At 38.9% G+C, this 23,099-nt stretch overlaps 1 protein-coding gene and 1 long non-coding RNA gene across 5 annotated transcripts in view; one reads left to right on the top strand and one right to left on the bottom strand.

Moving 5' to 3' along the window:
* LOC131427593 (nose resistant to fluoxetine protein 6) overlaps positions 1 to 23,099 on the bottom strand; it is a 1,835,865-nt gene that overhangs the window by 157,404 nt on the left and 1,655,362 nt on the right. The gene's annotated exons all lie outside the window — the stretch shown is intronic.
* On the top strand, positions 5,835 to 6,398 carry LOC131427594 (uncharacterized). The gene is made up of 3 exons (XR_009229291.1): positions 5,835 to 6,036; positions 6,096 to 6,160; positions 6,243 to 6,398. It is a non-coding gene; the product is annotated as an uncharacterized LOC131427594 (long non-coding RNA).

The following is a 23,099-nucleotide window of genomic DNA, read 5'->3' as shown; positions in this document are numbered from 1 at the left end:
AGTAATTCATTCCTTTCCTTGCACGACTGATAACGTTTTAGGGCGAACAACATTGTTGCAACACGAAATCATTCTACGCGAAGATGCTAAACCAAAACGACAGCCAATTTACAGGTGTTCACCATCAATTCAAGCGGAAATGAACCGTGAGATAGAGCGCTACAAGAAAATCGACGCCATTGAGGAATGCTCAAGTGAATGGGCCAACCCTCTAGTTCCAGTTCGCAAGTCGAATGGCAAACTTAGAGTGTGCTTGGACTCCCGTCGAATAAACGCTCTGACAAAAAAAGATTCCTATCCAATGAGGGACATGAAAGGAATTTTTCACCGCCTTGAAAGTGCGAAATATTTTTCTGTAATCGACCTGAAGGATGCATACTTTCAAATACCCCTGAAAGAAGAATGCAGAGACTACACAGCCTTAAGGACATCAGAAGGACTATTTAGGTTCAAGGTGTGTCCATTTGGTCTCACCAATGCCCCGTTTACTATGTGTAGACTGATGGATAAAGTGATAGGCTTCGATTTAGAACCCAACGTTTTTGTCTATTTAGACGACATCGTTGTGGCTACGAAAACCTTGACGGAACATGTTAAGTTGTTGAGAATTGTGGCGGAGCGGCTAAAGAAAGCCAGCTTAACGATCTCGCTAGACAAGTCACGTTTTTGTAGGAAACAAGTCAACTATTTGGGTTACCTTCTTACGAATGAAGGAGTAGCAATAGACAATTCACGGATTGAGCCAACCTTAAACTACTGCAGGCCTAAGAGCGTGAAGGATGTTCGTCGCTTACTCGGCTTGGCGGGATTCTATCAAAGATTCATTGGAAAATATAGTAGCATAGTCGCACCAATTTCGGATCTTTTAAAAAAAGGACAGAAGAAATTTCAATGGACTGAAGCAGCAGAGGAAGGATTCCAAGAATTGAAAGCTGCTCTGGTGTCAGCACCAATACTCGCCATCCCTAACTTCAACCAACCTTTTAGCATCGAATCAGACGCCTCAGACAACGCCGTAGGAGCAGCCCTAACTCAGGAAATCGATGGCGAAACTCGTATTATTGCGTACTTTAGTCGAAAACTTAGCGGTACACAGAAAAGGTATGCCAGCGTCGAAAAAGAATGTTTGGGAGTATTGTTGGCTATTGAACACTTCCGACATTTTGTCGAGGGCACTAAGTTCAAAGTTATCACAGACGCACGTAGCCTTTTGTGGCTATTCACGATTGGAGTCGAATCAGGAAACTCGAAACTATTGAGATGGGCTCTAAAAAACAGTCATATGACATCGAACTAGAATATCGAAAAGGAAAACAAAACATCACTGCAGACTGCCTTTCCCGCTCAATTGAAACTATTCTGACGTCACCAGTCGACCCTGAATACCAGGATCTAATCGAACAAATCACCAAAGATCCTCAGGGCTTTGCCGATTTTAGAGTGATAGATGGCCAAATCTATAAGTATATTAAAAATACAACCAAACTCGAAGATACTAGATTCTGTTGGAAACGTTACCCACCTAGAACCGAACGCAGGAATATCATCCGAGCTATTCACGAAAAAGCTCATTTGGGCTTTGAAAAAACTTTAAATGCAGCTAGAGAACGATTTTTTTGGCCTTTGATGAGCTCTGAAATCAAGAAGTTTTGTCAGGAATGCTTAACTTGTCAGACAAGTAAAGCATCAAACGTAAACAACACGGCTCCTTTAAAAGTTCAGAAGAAATTAGCTGAATATCCATGGCAATTTCTCACAATGGATTATGTTGGTCCTTTACCGATATCAGGAAAAGGAAGAAACACGTGTCTGCTTGTGATCACAGATGTATTCAGCAAGTTTGTACTGGTTCAACCTTTCAGGCAAGCCACCGCTGATTCCCTTGTACCGTTTATTGAAAATATGGTATTCCAACTTTTCGGTGTACCAGAAGTTATTCTTACCGACAACGGAACCCAATTCGTGTCGAAACTCTTCCGTGACCTACTCGCGAAATACAGCGTTACGCATTGGAAAACCCCCAGTTACCACCCACAGATAAATGACTCGGAACGAGTGAATCGTGTGTTGACCACCGCCATCCGTGCGACTATAAAAAAAGACCACAAGGAATGGGCTAACAATGTGCAAATGATCGTTAATGCTATCCGCAATTCGGTTCATGAGGCCACAAAGCACACGCCGTACTTCGTGATGTTTGGAAGAAACATGGTGTCCGACGGAAGAGAGTATCGCTATCTGCGAGATACAGCAGAGAAGGGAAACCTCAGCAATCCGGAGAAGGAAAGATTGTACTCTGAAATTCGCGAAAATTTAAAAAAAGCTTCCGAAAAGCACTCTAAACACTATAACCTGCGTTCAAACTCTAATTGTCCTAAGTATACCATAGGGGAAAGAGTATTGAAAAGAAACACTGAGCTATCAGATAAAGGGAAAAATTATTGTGCAAAACTTGCCCCGAAATACGTGCCGGTATTGATTAAGCGAGTTATAGGAGACCACTGTTACGAATTGGAAGATGGGAATGGGAAACGACTCGGAGTATTCAACTGTAAATACCTTAAAAAACTTCATCTGCCGAATTCCTGACAGTAATAAACTTTTCATTCAGCTATGTAACCTTCAATAAGGCAACGAACCATCTAAAACTGCACAAAAATCCGATTTAGGAAAACACTATTCTCGCATCGAGTCATGAAAATGAATTTCATTCAGCTATGTAACCTTCAATAAGGCAACGAAGCATCTAAAAATGCACAAAAATCCGATTGAGGAAAACACAATTTTCGCATCGAGTCATGAAAATGAATTTTTTTTAGCTATGGCCCCTCTTTGAGGCAACCAAGTATCTAAGGATACGTAAAAATCTATCCCGACACTATATAGTCTCCTCAAATTATCGAATAGAGCCGTCCTATAACAGCGGTATAATTACTAGTGACGAATTCCAAGGAGTAGGAAACATATATGTCTAAAATAGAAAATTTTTGGAATGAAAAACCGATAAAAAATAACCATAGCGTAGAAAAAAAAACATAGAACCAATATAGTAATTAAGGTAGCGCTTCGCCGTGGTCAAGTCGAAGCGAGACAACTCACTGCTTCCTCTTGCTTTGTCGCTGAAATTTCACTCTAAATTGCAAATTTCTCCAATACTAACCCGATTCACGCAAAATCAAAAACATACGGTTGTAGGTAAATGATTTTACTATGCATTTGGCGAAAAATGTTAGTTAGAAAGCTTTCCTTTCGCGAGATTTCGTGCGAGTTTTGTTAAACCTTTTGTTTTCTTTTTTCCATTTCTCGCTATAAACAACTCGCATATGTAGGGATGTGCTACGTTTTCAACAAAGCTTCAAAGCTAGTAGCGATGAAAATAATTACTGATTTCTGGTTCTACTGAAACATGAATAGAAATTATTTTACAAAGTAGTAACACTTACTTACATTTTCTACTCATCTTTATTCAACGTTTACACAGAGAGAACGGACAACGAAAACAAAAGAAATGTTGTTAGCGTCTACCGCATGTGGCATTTTTCACACCCCAATGCATGCGTTGACATTGTGTGCGTGCGAAAGAATAAGGAAAAACTCATTTATTTTTAAAACTCGCACGAAATCTTTCGATAAAAACGTTTATCAGGCGCAATTTATATACGAATCGATAGAAAAATTAATTATCTAGAATCGTATGTTCTTGGAATTTCCGTTTTCTCACAATTTTGGGTAAAGTGCGTGAAACCCCGGGATAGGCAGCGAACTCCCGTGACCACGGCGAAGCGCTACCTTAAATACCTGTTACTACTGAGAATTATTCCTAATGTCAGTAACACTTACAAATATAATATACTTATAATTTTCTTGAGCGGGACATCGTTGACATAATCAATGGAGTTCCATCCGTAGCCAAGTTTCGTATCGTTCCAACTTTCATATCGACATTCTTATCCGTTAATAGTAATTGTCTTATCCGTTAATAATAGTTTTCTTATCCGTTAGTTAATAGTAATTTTTCTTTTCCGTTAATAGTAGTTCCGTTATCCTTCAGTAGTAGTTCTGTTATCCGTTAATAGTAGTAAAATTTTGTTCATTTCATTCATATGCTCCGATTTCTACATCCTTGAAAAGTTTCGATTTGATGAATAACTTCAGAAAATATTCTCCATCAAATTTCTAAAGAACAATAACGTAAATATTGAACAATTTCAATTCAACTTCCGTCAATAATGGATATATGTTGAAAATTCGGGCTCTGACCCATGATGGTTAAATCTTACGCCAAATTGAAAATTCCACGCCGCGATACCATGAAAAGAAAAACAAAGCATTCAGTTTTTAAAAAAGGAAATACAAAAAGAATACTCCCCCCGTAATACATCTCGGAGAAAAGTTAAAGTCACCATGATCCGATAAAAATATATCAATTTCGCGACAAGAGTGAAATTAAATAGTATACTATAGTAATAAGATATACGAAATAGTAATACGGACACGTTGAAGATTAGTTTTCACTTTGACAGTTCAACCCACTGCGATTGCTCAGGCGACGAGTTGACTCTTCCGGTAGGTTTAGTGTAAAGCTTTATAGATTGGGTTGAGCAAGAAATATTTCGGAAATATTTCGTATATCTTATTGAATTTCTAGTGATCATATTGAAAATGGTGTAGAAATTCAATGAAGAATTTTAAGTTTTAGTTACGTTTCGTGAAAGAGGTGGACGAATTACCTTTAGTATAGCTTTGGGAGGTGCCAAATCTTCACGAAACAGTTCTTTGCGGTAAATTCAAAGGAGAATTCTGTGCTCAACGTAATGATTGGGGTTGTTTTCAAATCTGAATAAGCCAGTTTTTCGGGAAATAAGTTAGTGATGGATAATGTAGTATTTTCATCGAATTTAGAATGAATTCGACAGAAAGTACATTTTAATAAGGTATGTGTTGGGAAGCTTATAGAATTGGGAAGAATCATGCGTAACCGGCAGTCAGTGAGGAAGAACTGATCACAATGTTAATAGTCACCAGTTATTCAGAAATATTAGAATTTCCCCTAGTTTTTTTTGTTTTATGTTCCTCAATGAAGTTATTTTTTTTCTAAGAGATAGTTTGATTAATTGGAAGTATTAGAACATTTGTTGAAGACCAGAGTCTCACGACGTTGAAGGTTAGTAACAGACATGATCTGTAATGGAACATGATCTGGAAATAGAGGTGGAGTTGACTCCCGAGTTAACGATGAACACATATGACTCCGAATAGTTCGATATACTTTCATAGAATCGAATTATTATCCCTATAGTAAAATTAATATTTTGTAAATAAAAAAAAAAAAATATTCGTAAGATATTTTCTTACGAAAATTTAGTTGAATCAATTCAACTAAATTTTCGTAACTTTAGCATGGAGTGATGTAACAGTTGCACACTATTCAAGTATTTAATACTTGATAGTTACTTATTTATAAATTTATTCATTTATTTACCTACTTATTTATATATTTATTTACTTATTTATTTATGTATCAATTGGTGTTATTATTTTGTTGAATTGATTGTTTTCAATATAAATTCAATTCTTCCAAAACTCATTAACAAACATCCACATAGAGTAGACCGTAGTTATTGATGCAAATGAGATCCACATGTCAATTACCCATCAATATATTTCAAATCAAATCCGCCTGCATTTATACGTTGTAACGGGTCGTCCTTCAGTCCAACCATTGGTAGAAAAAGATCACGCTCTCTTCTTTAAGCCGAGTGAGATTGCCGAACATAGTCGAAGAACAGAATCCTTTCAGTTAGTTTGAAGGAAAGAGAAAGATAGAATACTGACATGGGCTAGAACGAACTAAATAGTTGAATGACCCAAGATTCCGAGTAATCCCGAAGAATTCTCGGGAAATGACGTACTTCCGCTTACGTTGAGATTCTCTTCCCTAATCTGAGGATTACAGGGCTCAATCACTTTGTCCCAGTTCGTTGAGTAGAGTGGTAGTGACGCGATTTTGCTCCGTTTATTAAAAAGTGTTCAAAGGTAATAGTGATGTGGTTTTTCTTTTCAGTTGGCTATAAATTTCTATTTTTTTTACATAGCCAGAAAATAAAGTGTGTGAGTTTATCGTGTGCGGAATAGATTTGTGTGCTGATAGAAAGATAAGGTAAAAATGTGATTAAATTAAAGACCCGCTTTATGCTAACGATCCGTTCGAACAACCACGTTTGTTCCATCCAATTTCTCAGGTTATCATCCGTACGAAAGCACGCTCGCTGGACACCGTTCGCTGACTGCGTCACTCGCCACATCCTGGAGGACAGATTTGCCCGACGCACGTTTTTCCGTCGGAAGGGAGTCGATCCGCTACAACATCGCTCCATTGGAAGTGATCTTCCGGTGGCCTTAGGAAAGCCACGTGTTGGTTAAACACCGATCATTCGACCGGCAGAATAACCAGCAGTATCCAAAAAGCCCTGTTCAGCTGGTCAGATTCGGGCGAAGTGCTCATAGCACTTGGATCCCCTCGTTCCCCACGTGCTCTGCAGTAAACCCAGCATCACCATCCATCAGTCGCTGAGTCGGTGAGTCCGTTCCGTTTTACTTTATTGTTCCCGACGTCCATAAATACCGAAACCGATATTATTTGATAACCGCTGGATTGATTTTCGGACCCCGCTTATAGACGGGCGCGTCCATGAAATGATCACGTTTACGATCCATGTGCACATGTGACTGCGTTCTCGGAAGCACCCTCCGGAACGCACACAAATAATTACACCCGGGTGTCCAAGCTTTTACCATTCATCGCTTGCCGCTCCTGAAGATGTCATCATAACCTTTGGTTGGGTCGAACAATGAGATAAAAAAAGCACACTAACGAACTAGTAGATAGGGAGAGAAAGAAAACGCACACAATAGAAAGCTAGGCCTAGAAATTAGCATGCAGAAATATATTATACTTACCGTGCAATCATGTCCAATTAATAAATACATTACAATCTATGCTTAAAGTTAAATAAATGTTTTTTGCTAGTGTAGCTAGATAGAGTTTTTAGTTGACTGAAATGTTTCCACGTCACTTCGGTTATGTTGAGTCCGCTTTCTTTACCACATGGTAAATTTGAATCAGTTAAGAATAATCTCTTCCACTTTAGTAGCGGTATCTGGTGACCAACATTGACCCTGCCTATGATGAGCTTTTAGGCATGGAGAGTTTCTACCGGGTGATTTGGAAGGTGAACTTTGAGTCTAGGTGAGTTTGGTTATTTAGGGTCTTGGAACCTGTTCTGGGACGAGGTCAGTGTGCCTAGCTGGACCGATCCGGATTCTTCTTGAAGGATTCTGTTATTTGACTTGCGTTAGTGCAGTCTCATCCGGGCAATCTACGACATGGCGGTAGTCTCCGAAAGGAGTGGCGCTAAAACTACGCGCTTTTAAAAGATCGGTCCGCTCCGGCTACATCGTTCTGCATTCTTCCGGGAGTTCAGAATGGTGTCGCATTTGTAAGATCTCTAAATCCTCTCAGGGGTTGGAGGTTTTATTAACAGCAGACTATTCGGGACCACGTAGAGGTTCAGAATTTACTTCTGCTTCCACTAAATGTGATCCCCAGCAGATTGTTTAGCATCCCTTATGGGTGCAGAATTTACTTCTGTTTTTATGTGTTTTTGTGCCGTCAATTTTTCCCTCCTCCTAGTCCAACCCTTACCATTTCCTTTCAATCCTTCCCTCTTATATATCGGGAAAATTATGCTAGAAACAAATTGACGGCAAGGCACAAATCTCCAAATATCAAGGGGAACGTGCCATTTGAGAGAATTTGTTCTGATTCCTGATTCATTCGTGGTGTTATGATTGCGCATTCGTCGGGCTGTGTTCCAAAGAGGGCTGTTTCTTTCGTTAAGCCGTCTATAAACCGACGCCAGTAACCGCGTTTCTTGGCTCTAATCAAGTTCTTAGTTTTAACATCTAATGCCGCGTAATTCCTGTAATTATCAGGTGTTCCATTTTTTCTGAATATTTTATACGCGGAGGCTCTCTCCGCGTTTAAATTTGTGCACTCTTTGTCCCACCACGGGTTGGGAGGACGGATGTTAGTTTTCGCGCCGAGTGCACGTTTCGTCTGAGCTTGAGTCGCGGTGTCGAGAATCAAGCCAGCCAAAAAAGGGTACTCTTTCTCCGGAGGAAGTTGTTGAGTTCTTTCAAGTTTCTCAGATATCGAGGTCGCATAACTATTCCAATCAATATTTCGTGTGAGGTCATACGAAACATTGATTGTCTTCGATGGTTTTGAGCCGCTGGTGATTGATATTATGATCGGTAGATGATCGCTACCGTGGGGATCAGGAATTACCTCCCACCTGCAATCAAACCGTAGCGATGTCGAGCAAGGAGATAAGTCTAGCGCACTTGGTCTTGCTGGTGGTGCAGGAATTCGTGTCATTTCTCCCGTATTCAAGATTGTCATATTGAAGTTGTCGCAGATATCGTGGATCATAGCTGATCTGTTATCGTCGTGAAGACAGCCCCATCCCGTACCGTGTATGTTAAAGACTCCTAAAACCAACATCGGTGCGGGAAGGAGCGCTATGATATCACTGAGCCGCCGATGCCCAACCAAGGCTCTAAGAGGACTGTAGATGGAAGCAATACAAAGGTCCTTACCTTTGATTGTAACATGACATGCGGAAACTTCAATACTTGGTATCGAGGGGAGGTTAATTCGATAAAAAATAGCACTTTTTGATCCCCAAAAGTGCTCCTCCGTAGGGATTATCTCGATCCACGCGAATAATGTTAAAATCGAGGAAGTTTAAGGGTATTTCAGAAGTTAGCCAAGTTTCGCACAATGAAAATGCGTCACATTTCAGATTGTTTACTAGAAATTTGAATGAATCTATTTTTGGGATGATATTTCTGCAATTCCACTGTAAAACAGTGATTAGATCCGTGATGATTTGATTTAGCCATCGAAAGATACAATCGCTGAGAGAAGGGGCCAATTTGCAGTCAACTGCTTCCAATATGTTTTCGGTGGTTTTGCCACGATTCCCATTAGCTGTCACTTTTCGAAACCCTTCGGAAGACACCTTCGAACCCTTACTAGGGAGCTTATGAGAGGATTTGTTTGTTCTTTTTCTATAGCTATGAGGGACCGCCGAAGATCGACCTTCTAAAGGGTCATCGGAATCGCGCTCGTCAGTTGACAAGCAGGCATATGGATTCGTTGTCTGTTTACAAGGGGTGGCACTCTTAACCATCTCGGCAAAGGAACGCTTGGAGGATTTAAATTAGACATAGTGAAACTACTCCCGCGCAGAAACAAATGATTCGGGGGGAAACATAATGGTCAACTAAAGAAATAAAAGGCGGGTGGGTAATGTCAGAGACATAACTGGATGTCGTGAATACGAAAAAACTGGCACGCTCCCATCACTTTCTGAATATCAGTTAGTTGATTGATTGTATAAATTGTGCAAGCTTTCCCCTTTTTCACTAATAGAGTTTGAAGCGATGCACCTATATTAAAGTACAGATTAGTTACATTAAACAGCTTCTATTCTACAACTATATATTCCAAACTTGAAACAATTCCTTTTTAATTTGCCAATATAGGAGGCTAGGTACGACAAATTTGTAGTTTATTTTTATTGAAGCTATGAAGTTCGAAGATATCTGATTCTTCTCGAAATTTCAGTACGAAACAATTGCAATGGCCTGGTCTGAAATGTGATAGTAATAATAATAATAATAATAATAATAATAACAATAATAATAATAATAATAATAATAATAATAATAATAATAATAATAATAATAATAATAATAATAATAATAATAATAATAATAATAATAATAATAATAATAATAATAATAATAATAATAATAATATTATTAATAATAATGCAGATTATTCTGTACATATATGTATGTATGAATAAAATACAGATTAACCTGTATATATGGCAACCCTGTATCGCATGGCATATTTTCACACGACCCCATACTAGTATAAAGGTGTGTTCAACATCATCACATTCGCTTTCGCATTGCCGTTCGTAATTGAATGTGTTAGTGACGGTACAAATCTGCCTTTCTACCGGTTTTCGGTGCCATCTAGCTGACGGTGTCTCGTACGTTCAGAGTAGCTGCTTTAACTTAAATGACGCTATTTCTCATTTTTTTTTCGCATGCATTTGCATAAATATCTGTTTATTAATCTTATTTTTGTGAATTACATCAACATTTTACAGTACAAGTGTTTTGACCCTTTGGCCTTTCATCTTTGTTGTTCATACGATTCGTTATTAATAATAGGTGTTTTAGTTACTCTTGTTTTACATACTAATGTTTAATCATAATATTTATTTGAATTATTAATAAAATATCTACCTACTTATAACTATCCCTAACCTAATACGTACAAATTTTGAATTATTTGAATTTCAGAGATTGAGCACCTCTCTTCAAATTTCGTGCAGTATTGTTCGAATTTTTGTTCTAGTATATCCAGGGAGGCCCTCTCATGTACTTCACTAGTCCTTGTCCAATGGCCTGGTCTGAAATGTATCGACGATCTTCGGTATGCAAGAGTCATTTTAATAATAATAGTGATAGTAATATAAATAATAATAATAATAATAATAATAATAATAATAATAATAATAATAATAATAATAATAATAATAATAATAATAATAATAATAATAATAATAATAATAATAATAATAATAATAATAATAATAATAATAATAATAATAATAATAATAATAATAATAATAATAATAATAATAATAATAATAATAATAATAATAATAATAATAATAATGATAATATTAATAATAATGCAGATTATTCTGTACATATATGTATGTATGAATAAAATACAGATTAACCTGTATATATGGCAACACTGTATCGCATGGCATATTTTCACACGACCCCATACTAGTATAAAGGTGTGTTCAACATCATCACATTCGCTTTCGCATTGCCGTTCGTAATTGAATGTGTTAGTGACGGTACAAATCTGCCTTTCTACCGGTTTTCGGTGCCATCTAGCTGACGGTGTCTCGTACGTTCAGAGTAGCTGCTTTAACTTAAATGACGCTATTTCTCATTTTTTTTCGCATGCATTTGCATAAATATCTGTTTATTAATCTTATTTTTGTGTATTACATCAACATTTTACAGTACAAGTGTTTTGACCCTTTGGCCTTTCATCTTTGTTGTTCATACGATTCGTTATTAATAATAGGTGTTTTAGTTACTCTTGTTTTACATACTAATGTTTAATCATAATATTTATTTTAATTATTAATAAAATATCTACCTAATTATAACTATCCCTAACCTAATACGTACAAATTTTGAATTATTTGAATTTCAGAGATTGAGCACATCTCTTCAAATTTCGTGCAGTATTGTTCGAATTTTTGTTCTAGTATATGAAGGGAAGTAATCTCATGTACTTCCTAGTCCTTGTCCAAGGGGGTAGATTTAGAATCATATTTAAGATCCTACTTTGAATATGCTGAAGCCTAAGTTTGTGTGTTCGTGCACAGCCCCACCAAACAGGGACTGCGTATTCAATTGCGGGGTAGATGATTTGTTTATAGACAGCCATCTGATTCTTCAGGCACAGTTTAGATGTTCTACAAATCAGCGGATATAGAGACCTAATGAGTATGCTGCATTTTTGAACGATTTTGTCAACATGTGACCTGAATATCAGATTTCTGTCAAAGGTGAGTCCTAGATAGATAACTTCATCGGATCATTGAATGACCTCATCACCGAATCGTATTCGGCCCTCGTCTGATGGAACAAGTTTTGGAGATCTTGAATGTGGAAACAAGATGACCTGAGTTTTTGCAGCATTGATCACAATTTTCTTGCTTGTGAAATATTCCGTTAAAGCGACCAGACCTGTCTGTAGTTTATTCTTCAGAGCATTAATGACACGACCTTTGTAAAGAATGGTAGTATCATCAGCAAATTGTGACAGAACACCTCCACTCGGAAGAGGTGGGATGTCTGATGTAAAAATGTTGTATAGAATGGGACCTAGGATTCTTCCCTGGGGTACACCAGCAGAAATAGTAAATCTTTCTGAAAGTGCCTTATTCAGAGAAACCTGGAATGCTCTATCTGCAAGATAATTTTTGATAATTTTAATAAGATACATGGGAAAATTATACCGATGCAGTTTGCACACCAGGCCATCGTGCCACACATTATCGAATGCCTTTTCAATATCCAATATTGCCATGGTAGTCGTTTTGGACACTGATTTGTTTTGCTGTATAACGTTGTTAACCCTTGTGAGTTGATGGATGGTGGATCTTCCTTTCCGGAACCCAAACTGTTCTTCCTGTAATATATCCTGTTCTTCTGCGAAAGCAAGAATTCGCCTTTGTATTGACTTTTCAAACAGCTTGGATAGGGCAGAGAGTAAGCTGATGGGCCGATAGCTCTTGGAAAAGGAAGGACCTTTCCCCGGTTTCAAAACTGGGATAACTCTAGCCAGCTTCCACTTTGAAGGGAAGTAACCAAGCTCCCAGCACCTGTTAAAAATTTTAGCTAAGAAGACAAAGGAGCGAATACTCAAATGTTTCAGCTCAATGTTGAATGTACTGTCGAAACCGAGAGCCTTCATATTTTTGGATTTTTTCACAATAGCCATCAGCTCATTCGCAGTGACTCTACTTTCCTCAGTAACTAAGCTGTCTGATTGTTCAACCTCAGCTACGCTATCTGCAACAACTCTTTCATGTTAACTTACAATGTTAAGTCTTAAATTGTGAGAACACACAAACTGCTGGCCTAGCGCATTTGCCTTCTCTACTGGTGTGAATAAAGGTATTCCTTCAGCTGCGTCCTGGGGTGACATCAGAGGAGGAATAGGCTTCGGTTTTTTCTTAAGCACCTTCGTTAAGGACCAGAAGGGCTTTGAATGTGGGAGAATTTCTCGAAGCTTTTGCTGGAAGTTCCTGTTGCGAAGCTCAGATATCCTTTCCTGGATTATCCTAGTTAAGTTGTTATAAGAAGTCTTCCTATCTAGAATGCCAGTTCGTTGATACTGCCTCCGGTAGATATTTCGAAGTCGGATGAGTTTCTTGGTGACCCTGTCGATTTGAAGAGAGGAACTCGGCATATATTGTACTGGAACCGTCCTATCACGAGCAACTGTGATTAAATGCTGGAAGGAGGATAGCGCCGCATCGATTTCCATCGGGGAATCAAGTGCCAGATCGATATTAATAAGTCGGTCGGCGATTTGTTGAAATTGGACCCAATCGGTGCGATAATAGTTCCTCCGAGGTTAAATAGGCACTGTTTCTGATGAAGATCCCAACGTCAATATTACTGGAAAGTGGTCGGAAGATAGCTCGTTGAAGACAAACGGAGTCTATGGCGATGTTGCTGATGAATATATACAAAATGTAATGAACTCCCGATCTGAAAAGTCGCGTTGGTTGATCCGGAGCGAGGATGTTGTATTGTCCAGCTTGGTAATCTTCGGCAAGTACGAATCCGTCTCGATTCTGTCTTTTGTTTCCCCACGCTCATGCCATCAATTCCGATGGCTTCTATGAGTTGCAATTTATTTATTTTTTTTATTTATTTTTCTCTAATTCATCCGACAATAAAAGGTCTTAATGAATATAATGTAGTCAAGTTATAAAATAGTGGAACGTAACACTTTCTGCGCAAATTTATGTGTAGGTTCGCCGAAATCGAAGAGATGTTCAACAGTCCCAAATGTTCTGATGCATGCTGTTATCGGTTCATAGAATCCAAACGTCGTTCGGTGAAATCTCGGTTGAAGTAAACCAGTGGAACGTAGCGATCGTTGTGAAGCACGGAAATCAAGACTCGATAAAAGCTTCGAAGAGTCAATATCGCCGTTTACTATTTTCGCAACAATAATTGCTTGCTGAATTTTTCTGCGCCGTTCCAGTGTGTCCAAACCAATCAGACGGCAGCGATCGGGATACGGTGGAAGATCTAGCGGATTTTGCCAGGGTAGATTCCTTAGAGCAAATCGAACAAATCTTTTCTGCACACGTTCAATTCGTAAACTCCAAGCTAGTTGATACGGACTCCAAACTATGCTAGCATTTTCAAGTATAGGCCGAACTAGCGAGCAGTATAATGCCTTCAAACAATGTGGATCCTTAAAATCACGTCCGATCTTAGCAATAAATCCTAATTGTCGAGTCGCTTTTGTAATTAGTGTGGAACGATGTAAATTAAAAGTTAGTTTGGAATCCAACAAAACACCAAGGTCATTAACACGATCAACTCTTTGAAGCGTTTGTCCGTCAATTTTATAGTCAAAAAGTAATGGATTCAAAATTCGGTGGAATGTTATGACCTGACATTTTGCTATGCTGACGATAAGCCAGTTCCTTCGACACCAGGTAACAAATTTATCCAGAAGCTTTTGAAGACGCACGCAGTCGTCAATAGAGCGTACCTCAAGGTAAAGTTTCAAATCGTCGGCGTAAACTAATTTGCAGCCACTATCGAGCAGCAAAATAGCGTCATTAAAAAACAGCGAGAACAGAAGTGGACCCAAGTTGCTGCCTTGAGGTACACCTGATATGTTCGAGAACGAGGATGACATACAGGAATCAAGCTTGACTCGTAAGACTCTACGTAAGTAAGAGCAAAGCCAGTCAATGAACTTTTGTGTTGCGCCCAGACGCGATAACTTGCACAAAAGAATACGGTGATCAATTCGGTCGAATGCCGCTTTTAGATCAGTATATACGGCATCAATTTGTACTTTTTCCTCCAAACGTGAAATACAGGTCGAGGTAAAATCCAGAAGATTAGTACTGACCGAACGCCCGGGCATAAAGCCGTGTTGATCAACTGAGATGTAATGTTTTGTACGAGAGAACAACTCATTGCTCACTATTATTTCGAAGAGTTTTGAAGCAGCAGACAAATTCGTTATACCACGGTAGTTCCTTACATTGTTACGATCACCGGTTTTGTACACGGGAAACATATAAGACTGCTTCCAAATTATCGGGAAGATTCCTTCCTCAAATGATCTATTGAATATCAAGCAGAGAGGAACGGCTAAAACAGTTGCACAATTGCTGTAGACTGCTGCTGGTATACCATCAGGCCCGATCGAGAATGAACGTTTCAATTTCTTTGCCGCTGCAACAACCATTTCAGGAGTAATATCGAAAGTGTCGATGTGCACTAAGTTCTCAGGAACATCCAACGCTGCAACCTTAGCTTCGATATCAGAGGCAGTATTTCCAGCAAATACCGAAGCAAAGAACTTTGCAAACAAGTCGCAATTTAAAGGCTGACAGAAGCCTGTGCTGAATGGATCGTTTAACGGCAATGGCAACTCCTCTGGTAGCTGTCCTGTCGAGCCTGTGAATCCTATAATTGAAAATGAAAATAGAAATTTCAGGTTTAAGATGAGTTTCAGTTAAAATAGCAATATCGGCATTCTTCTCTTGAAGAAAGTCGGACAATTCTGCAGTTTTGCTCTTGAGTGAGCAAGCATTCCAATTTACTATAACCAACTCATTATATTGCATATTCTATGATTTTTTTTTATTCTTAAAACTAGAATAGTATCATTAGATTATGTCGTCTAGAAATTTTGAAAAAAGCTTTTAGGTGGTATTCGGCAGGTATGGCAACAAAATATCTGAAAACTACAGAGATCTAATTAGTTGCCATCGAGATGGTGAAGAGACATGGAAAGGGGGAACGAAAAGTTAGTGATAAAAAAAGATCTTGTTAGTTCCAATGAAGATGGTGGACATGGGCGGTGATCGAGAGAATCGGGCGGATGTTAGTGTCGAACCTGTAGGTGGAGATCATACTTTCTGAGCGAGGTATAACAGATTACACTTGGATATTAATGTGTTTGAGGTACTGGTATATAAGAAGCATATAAGAGATATCCCGACTAGCCAACATATCTCGGTCCGGAACTTCAGGTGGTCTACCTCGGGCCCTTAGGGAGTCCTTTAATAAAGACCTGGCGATACTCCGTACACGTCCATACGACATGCTCGATGTCCTGATAACCGTCACCACAAGCGCAGAGACCGCTCTCCACGATTCCAATACGCCGGAGATGCGCGTTGAATGTGTAATGGTTTGACATGAGCCGAGACATCACACGAATGAAGTCACGACTCACGTTCATCCCCCTGAACCAAGGTTTTGTCGATACCTTAGGGATAATGGAATGCAGCCATCGTCCCAGTTCGCCAACGTTTGCCAACTTTCGAGAGTTTTCTGACGAGAGATACTGAAAAATTCATTGAAGCAGATTGGTCTTTCATAAATATCACCTTCTAATGCGCCCACCTTAGCCAATGAGTCTGCCTTTTCATTGCCCGGAATGGAACAATGCTAAGGGACCCAGACTAACGATATTAAATAAGACCGTTCAGATAAAGTTCTCAAATGTTCCCATATTTTCCCCAAGAAATATGGGGGATACTTTCCTGGTTTCATTGCCCGGAGAGCTTCTATTGAGCTTAGACTGTCCGTGACAATGAAGTAATGGTCTTTGGGCAAGGTTTCAATGATCTCAAGGGTGTACTGAATAGCAGCTAATTCTGCGACGTAGACTGAAGCCGGATCACTGAGTTTGTACGAAGCGGTGATGTTCTGATTGAAGATTCCGAAGCCTGTGGACCTGTTGATGTTTGATCCGTCAGTGTAAAACATCTTTTCACAGTTGACTGTTCTGAATTTATTATAAAAAATATTTGGGGCCACTTGAGGGCGTACGTGATCCGGGATTCCACGAATTTCTTCTTTCATGGATGTGTCGAAAAACACAGTAGAATTAAAAATATCCAAGGAATGAGCACGGTTGGGAACAAACGAAGAAGGGTTAATATTCTGAGACATGTAATCAAAATACAAGGACATAAAATGGGTCTGAGAATTGAGCTCGATAAGCCTTTCGAAGTTTTAAATCACCATCGGATTTAAGATATCGCATCGGATTAACAATCGATATGAGAGATCCCAGAATCGATTTTTCAACGGTAAGACGCCCGCAAGCACTTCAAGACTCATCGCATGAGTCGACTGCATGCATCCTAAGGCAATACGCAAACAACGATACTGAATTCTTTCCAGTTTAATGAAATGGGTGTTCGCGGCGGATCGGAAGCAGAAGCATCCATATTCCATTACGGACAATATCGTTGTTTGGTACAGCCTGATCAGGTCTCCTGGGTTTGCACCCCACCAAGTTTCGGTTATTGTGCGAAGAAAATTGAATCTCTGCTGGCATTTTTGTTTCAGATACCTAATGTGACATCCCCAGGTGCCTTTGGAGTCGAACCAGACCCCGAGATATTTAAATGTGAAGACCTGAGCTATGGTTTCACCCCCTAGTTGAAGCTGTAATTGTGCTGGTTCTCGCTTTCTTGAAAATACGACCAGCTCAGTTTTCTCCGTAGAGAACTCTATACCCATTTGAAGAGCCCATGTCGACAAGTTGTCGAGGGTATCTTGTAATGGTGATTGGAGATCGGCAGCTTTGGGTCCTATAATGAACACAACGCTGTCGTCGGCAAGTTGTCTTAGCGTGCAAGATGTGTTGATACATTCATCAATGTTGTTTACGTAAAAGTTGTATAAAAGGGGGCTTAAGCATGAGCCCGGAGGAAGACCCATGTAACTGAATCGTATTGTCGACAAATCACCATGTGCAAAATACATGTGTTTCTCGGACAATAGATTATATAAAAAGGTGTTCAAATCCGGCGAAAGACCATGCTGGTGCAGCTTCTTAGATAGGATATTTATAGAAACTGAATCAAAAGCCCCCTTGATATCTAGAAATACTGATGCCATTTGTTCTTTACGAGCAAATGCCATTTGAATTTCGGTTGAGAGCAACGCAAGACAATCGTTCGTTCCTTTACCCCTGCGGAAGCCGAATTGTGTATCTGAAAGTAAACCATTGGTCTCGACCCAATTGTCTAGACGGAAGAGAATCATTTTTTCGAACAACTTCCGGATACAGGAAAGCATAGCAATCGGCCGATACGAATTGTGATCGGAGGCTGGTTTCCCAGGTTTTTGAATGGCGATAACTCTCACTTGTCTCCAGTCGTGTGGAACAATATTACCCTCGAGGAACTTGTAAATTCAGCAAGCGCCTTTTGGCAGAGTCAGGAAGATTTTTCAACAAGTTGAATTTAATTCTGTCTAACCCCGGGGCCTTATTGTTACACGACAAGAGCGCAAGTGAGAACTCTACCATCGAAAACGGTGTTTCGTTTGTATTCGAAGTCGCGGCGCGGGATATCTTCTGTTCCGGAACAGAATCAGGACATACTTTTTTAGCGAAATCGAATATCCAGCGGTTAGAATATTCCTCGCTTTCGTTCGATGTGTTTTGGTTGCGCATTCGTCGGGCTGTGTTCCAAAGAGTGCTCATCGATGTTTTTTTTGTTAATCCGTCAACAAACCGTCGCCAGTAACCTAGTTTCTTTGCTTCAACTAAGTTCTTCATTTGCTTATCTAGCGCTGCGTAATTTCTATAATTATCAGGAGTTCCATATTTTCTGAACTTTTCGAATGCTAAAGATCTTTCCGCGTTTAGTGATGAGCACTCTTTGTCCCACCACGGGTTGGGAGGACGAATGTTAGTATTCGCGCCGGGTATACGTTTCGTCTGAGCTTGAATCGCAGTGTCGAGAATCAAGCTAGCCATAAACGTATACTCTTCCTCCGGAGGAAGTTCTTGTGTTGTTTCTAGTTTCTCAGATATCGATATTGCGTAGCATTTCCAATCAATATTTCGTGTGAGGTCATACAAAATACAATACAAAACATTGATTGTTTCCGATGGTTTTAATCCGCAGGCGATTGAAATTACGATAGGCAGATGATCGCTACCGTGTGGATCAGGGATTACCTTCCACGTGCAATCCAACCGTAGCGATGTCGAGCAAAGGGATAAGTCCAGCGCACTTGGTCTTGCTGGTGGTGCGGGAATTCGTGTCATTTCTCCCGTATTCAAGATTGTCATATTGAAGTTGTCGCAAATATCATGGATCATAGCTGATCTGTTATCATCATGAAGACAACCCCATCCCGTACCGTGAGAGTTAAAGTCTCCTGTCGGTGCGGGAAGAAGTTGCATGATACTGCTGAGCCAGTGGTACCCAACTGAGGCTCTAGGGGGAATATAGATGGAAGCAATACAAAGGTCCTTGCCTTTAATTGTGACGTGACATGCGACAACTTCAATACCTGATATCGAGGGGAGGTTATTTCGAAAGAAGGAATAGCACTTTTTGATCCCCAAAAGTACTCCTCCGTAGGGATTATCTCGATCAAGGCGAATAATGTTAAAATCGTGGAAGTTTAGTGATACATCAGAAGTTAACCAAGTTTCGCACAATGCAAATGCGTCACATTTCAGATTATTTACTAAGTATTTAAAAGGATCTATTTTCGGGATGATACTTCTACAGTTCCACTGTAAAATAGTGATCGATTCCTTGACCTCGTTCGAAAAATTAGCCATTGAAGGAAACGATTGCTGAGGGGAGGGGCCATTTTGCAGTCAGCTGCATCAAAAATATTTTAACTTTTGGCAGGAAAGTCATCAAAATACCTTTTAGGGGGTCAGAAATGTTGAAGACGGAAAATATAAAGTCCACAATGTCACTGAATTTTACAAGTTCAGCACTTGATGTGCTTTCTGGTTCCTTGGGGATTTTCGGGGTTTTGGGTGTCCCCGGAAGTGTTGGATATTTTTTCTCCGATTTCAAGTCTCCGGAACTAGGAGCTTTTGGCTTCTTCTTTTCGTTTTTGTCGTGAATACGACTTACTTTACTATGGGGTGCCTTTTCAAAATTTACCCTCTGAGAGAGTGATAAGTTTTTGATCGTGAATATCTCTTGTTGTATCTAACGAATCAACATAATTTTTGCTACATGCCATCGGAAATATGATCACAATTTTATGATAAAATTTTCAGTTGTGTGACATAATCTCAAATAGTTCAAAATTAAACTTTTCTGAAATGTTTGGTATAAACGAGTATCAAAGAGGATAATTCATATGGCGCGTTTGCCTTTCTCGTATTTTGAAAGCTCATAGCTCAGTGATCTGTGGAAGGATTTATATAATCTAACTACCAATAGAATCGAAATTTTTCAACTTAAACGTGTATAGCAAGAGCATTGAAGTATTTCAATAGTACACTATTGAAAAACCTATCTCATTTGACCCATGTCAACACCAGCCAATCAGAACGCGTTCTGAGGAAGAGAAGAAAATAGCTGCTGCTGTACAACAAATCGTTCAAGAAAAATGTTTCCAAAAGTGGTGAATATCGTAGTGAGTTCCTCAATTTGGTCCTTCTGAATGCTAGAAACGAATCCCTACAGCATATTGATAGTCTCTTTCAATAAATTATGCAAATCCGAAATGAAATAATCGACATTGAAATTCTATATGCGACTATTTTTATAGCCGTTAGGACCGCCCATTAGTGAAAAAGCTACAAACGAAATCACATAAAAGGAAATCTCTTAACAAAAATTGAATCAGTTTGGATTCTATCGCCACTGCGAGCAGATGTGTTTTGTGTCGTCTGCACAGCTAGTTTCGCTTTCGACAAGAGCGATTACGTCACAGCTGCCAGTCATTTCGATGGATGAAAAAGCAACGTTGGAGAGCATTATAAAAAATCAGCCGTTCTAATGGCTCTAAAATTTTTCTAAAGAACTATTAGGATTTGTTTTTCGCAAATCGCAGGTAATTATCCTCAGTTTAGTGCAAATCAAGAACAATTTGGTTAGATTTGTGCACTTTTCGCTGTGTGAAATTCACAGTAATCGAGATCAAGTGAAGCCTTTTTTTGAGAAAAATGTTCCGAGTTTAATATCGTAGAGAATTCCGCAATTTGACCCTTCTGAATGCTGGAAATTAATCCCTACAGCATATTGATAGTTTTTTTCAAAAAATTTTGCAAATCCGAAATGAAATAATCGACATAAAAATTCTGTATGCGGCTATTTTTATAGCCGTTAGGACCGCCCATTAGTGGAAAAGCTACAAACGAAATCAAATAAAAGGAAATCTCTTAACAAAAATTGAATCAGTTTGGATTCTATCGCCACTGCGAGCAGATGTGTTTTGTGTCGTCTGCACAGCCAGTTTCGCTTTCGACAAGAGCGATTACGTCACAGCTGCCAGTCATTTCGATGGATGAAAAAGCAACGTTGGAGAGCATTATAAAAAATCAGCCGTTCTAATGGCTCTAAAATTTTTCTAAAGAACTATTAGGATTTGTTTTTCGCAAATCGCAGGTAATTATCCTCAGTTTAGTGCAAATCAAGAACAATTTGGTTAGATTTGTGCACTTTTCGCTGTGTGAAATTCACAGTAATCGAGATCAAGTGAAGCCTTTTTTTGCGAAAAATGTTCCGAGTTTAATATCGTAGAGAATTACGCAATTTGACCCTTCTGAATGCTGGAAATGAATCCCTACAGCATATTGATAGTTTTTTTTCAATAAATTATGCAAATCCGAAATGAAATAATCGACATAAAAATTCTGTATGCGGCTATTTTTATAGCCGTTAGGACCGCCCATTAGTGAAAAAGCTACAAACGAAATCACATAAAGGAAACTCTTAACAAAAATTGAATCAGTTTGGATTCTATCGCCACTGCGAGCAGATGTGTTTTGTGTCGTCTGCACAGCTAGTTTCGCTTTCGACAAGAGCGATTACGTCACAGCTGCCAGTCATTTCGATGGATGAAAAAGCAACGTTGGAGAGCATTATAAAAAATCAGCCGTTCTAATGGCTCTAAAATTTTCCTAAAGAACTATTAGGATTTGTTTTTCGCAAACCGCAGGTAATTATCCTCAGTTTAGTGCAAATCAAGAACAATTTGGTTAGATTTGTGCACTTTTCGCTGTGTGAAATTCACAGTAATCGAGATCAAGTGAAGCTTTTTTTTGCGAAAAATGTTCCGAGTTTAATATCGTAGAGAATTACGCAATTTGTCCCTTCTGAATGCTGGAAATGAATCCCTACAGCATATTGATAGTTTTTTGTCGTGAATACGACTTACTTTACTATGGGGTGCCTTTTCAAAATTTACCCTCTGAGAGAGTGATAAGTTTTTGATCGTGAATATCTCTTGTTGTATCTAACGAATCAACATAATTTTTGCTACATGCCATCGGAAATATGATCACAATTTTATGATAAAATTTTCAGTTGTGTGACATAATCTCAAATAGTTCAAAATTAAACTTTTCTGAAATGTTTGGTATAAACGAGTATCAAAGAGGATAATTCATATGGCGCGTTTGCCTTTCTCGTATTTTGAAAGCTCATAGCTCAGTGATCTGTGGAAGGATTTATATAATCTAACTACCAATAGAATCGAAATTTTTCAACTTAAACGTGTATAGCAAGAGCATTGAAGTATTTCAATAGTACACTATTGAAAAACCTATCTCATTTGACCCATGTCAACACCAGCCAATCAGAACGCGTTCTGAGGAAGAGAAGAAAATAGCTGCTGCTGTACAACAAATCGTTCAAGAAAAATGTTTCCAAAAGTGGTGAATATCGTAGTGAGTTCCTCAATTTGGTCCTTCTGAATGCTAGAAACGAATCCCTACAGCATATTGATAGTCTCTTTCAATAAATTATGCAAATCCGAAATGAAATAATCGACATTGAAATTCTATATGCGGCTATTTTTATAGCCGTTAGGACCGCCCATTAGTGAAAAAGCTACAAACGAAATCACATAAAAGGAAATCTCTTAACAAAAATTGAATCAGTTTGGATTCTATCGCCACTGCGAGCAGATGTGTTTTGTGTCGTCTGCACAGCTAGTTTCGCTTTCGACAAGAGCGATTACGTCACAGCTGCCAGTCATTTCGATGGATGAAAAAGCAACGTTGGAGAGCATTATAAAAAATCAGCCGTTCTAATGGCTCTAAAATTTTTCTAAAGAACTATTAGGATTTGTTTTTCGCAAATCGCAGGTAATTATCCTCAGTTTAGTGCAAATCAAGAACAATTTGGTTAGATTTGTGCACT

Source organism: Malaya genurostris, chromosome 2 (genome assembly GCF_030247185.1).
Source record: "Malaya genurostris strain Urasoe2022 chromosome 2, Malgen_1.1, whole genome shotgun sequence".
NCBI lineage: Eukaryota > Metazoa > Arthropoda > Insecta > Diptera > Culicidae > Malaya > Malaya genurostris.
Note: the sequence above shows the minus strand (reverse complement) of the source record. Positions and strands in the feature narration are given on the sequence as shown.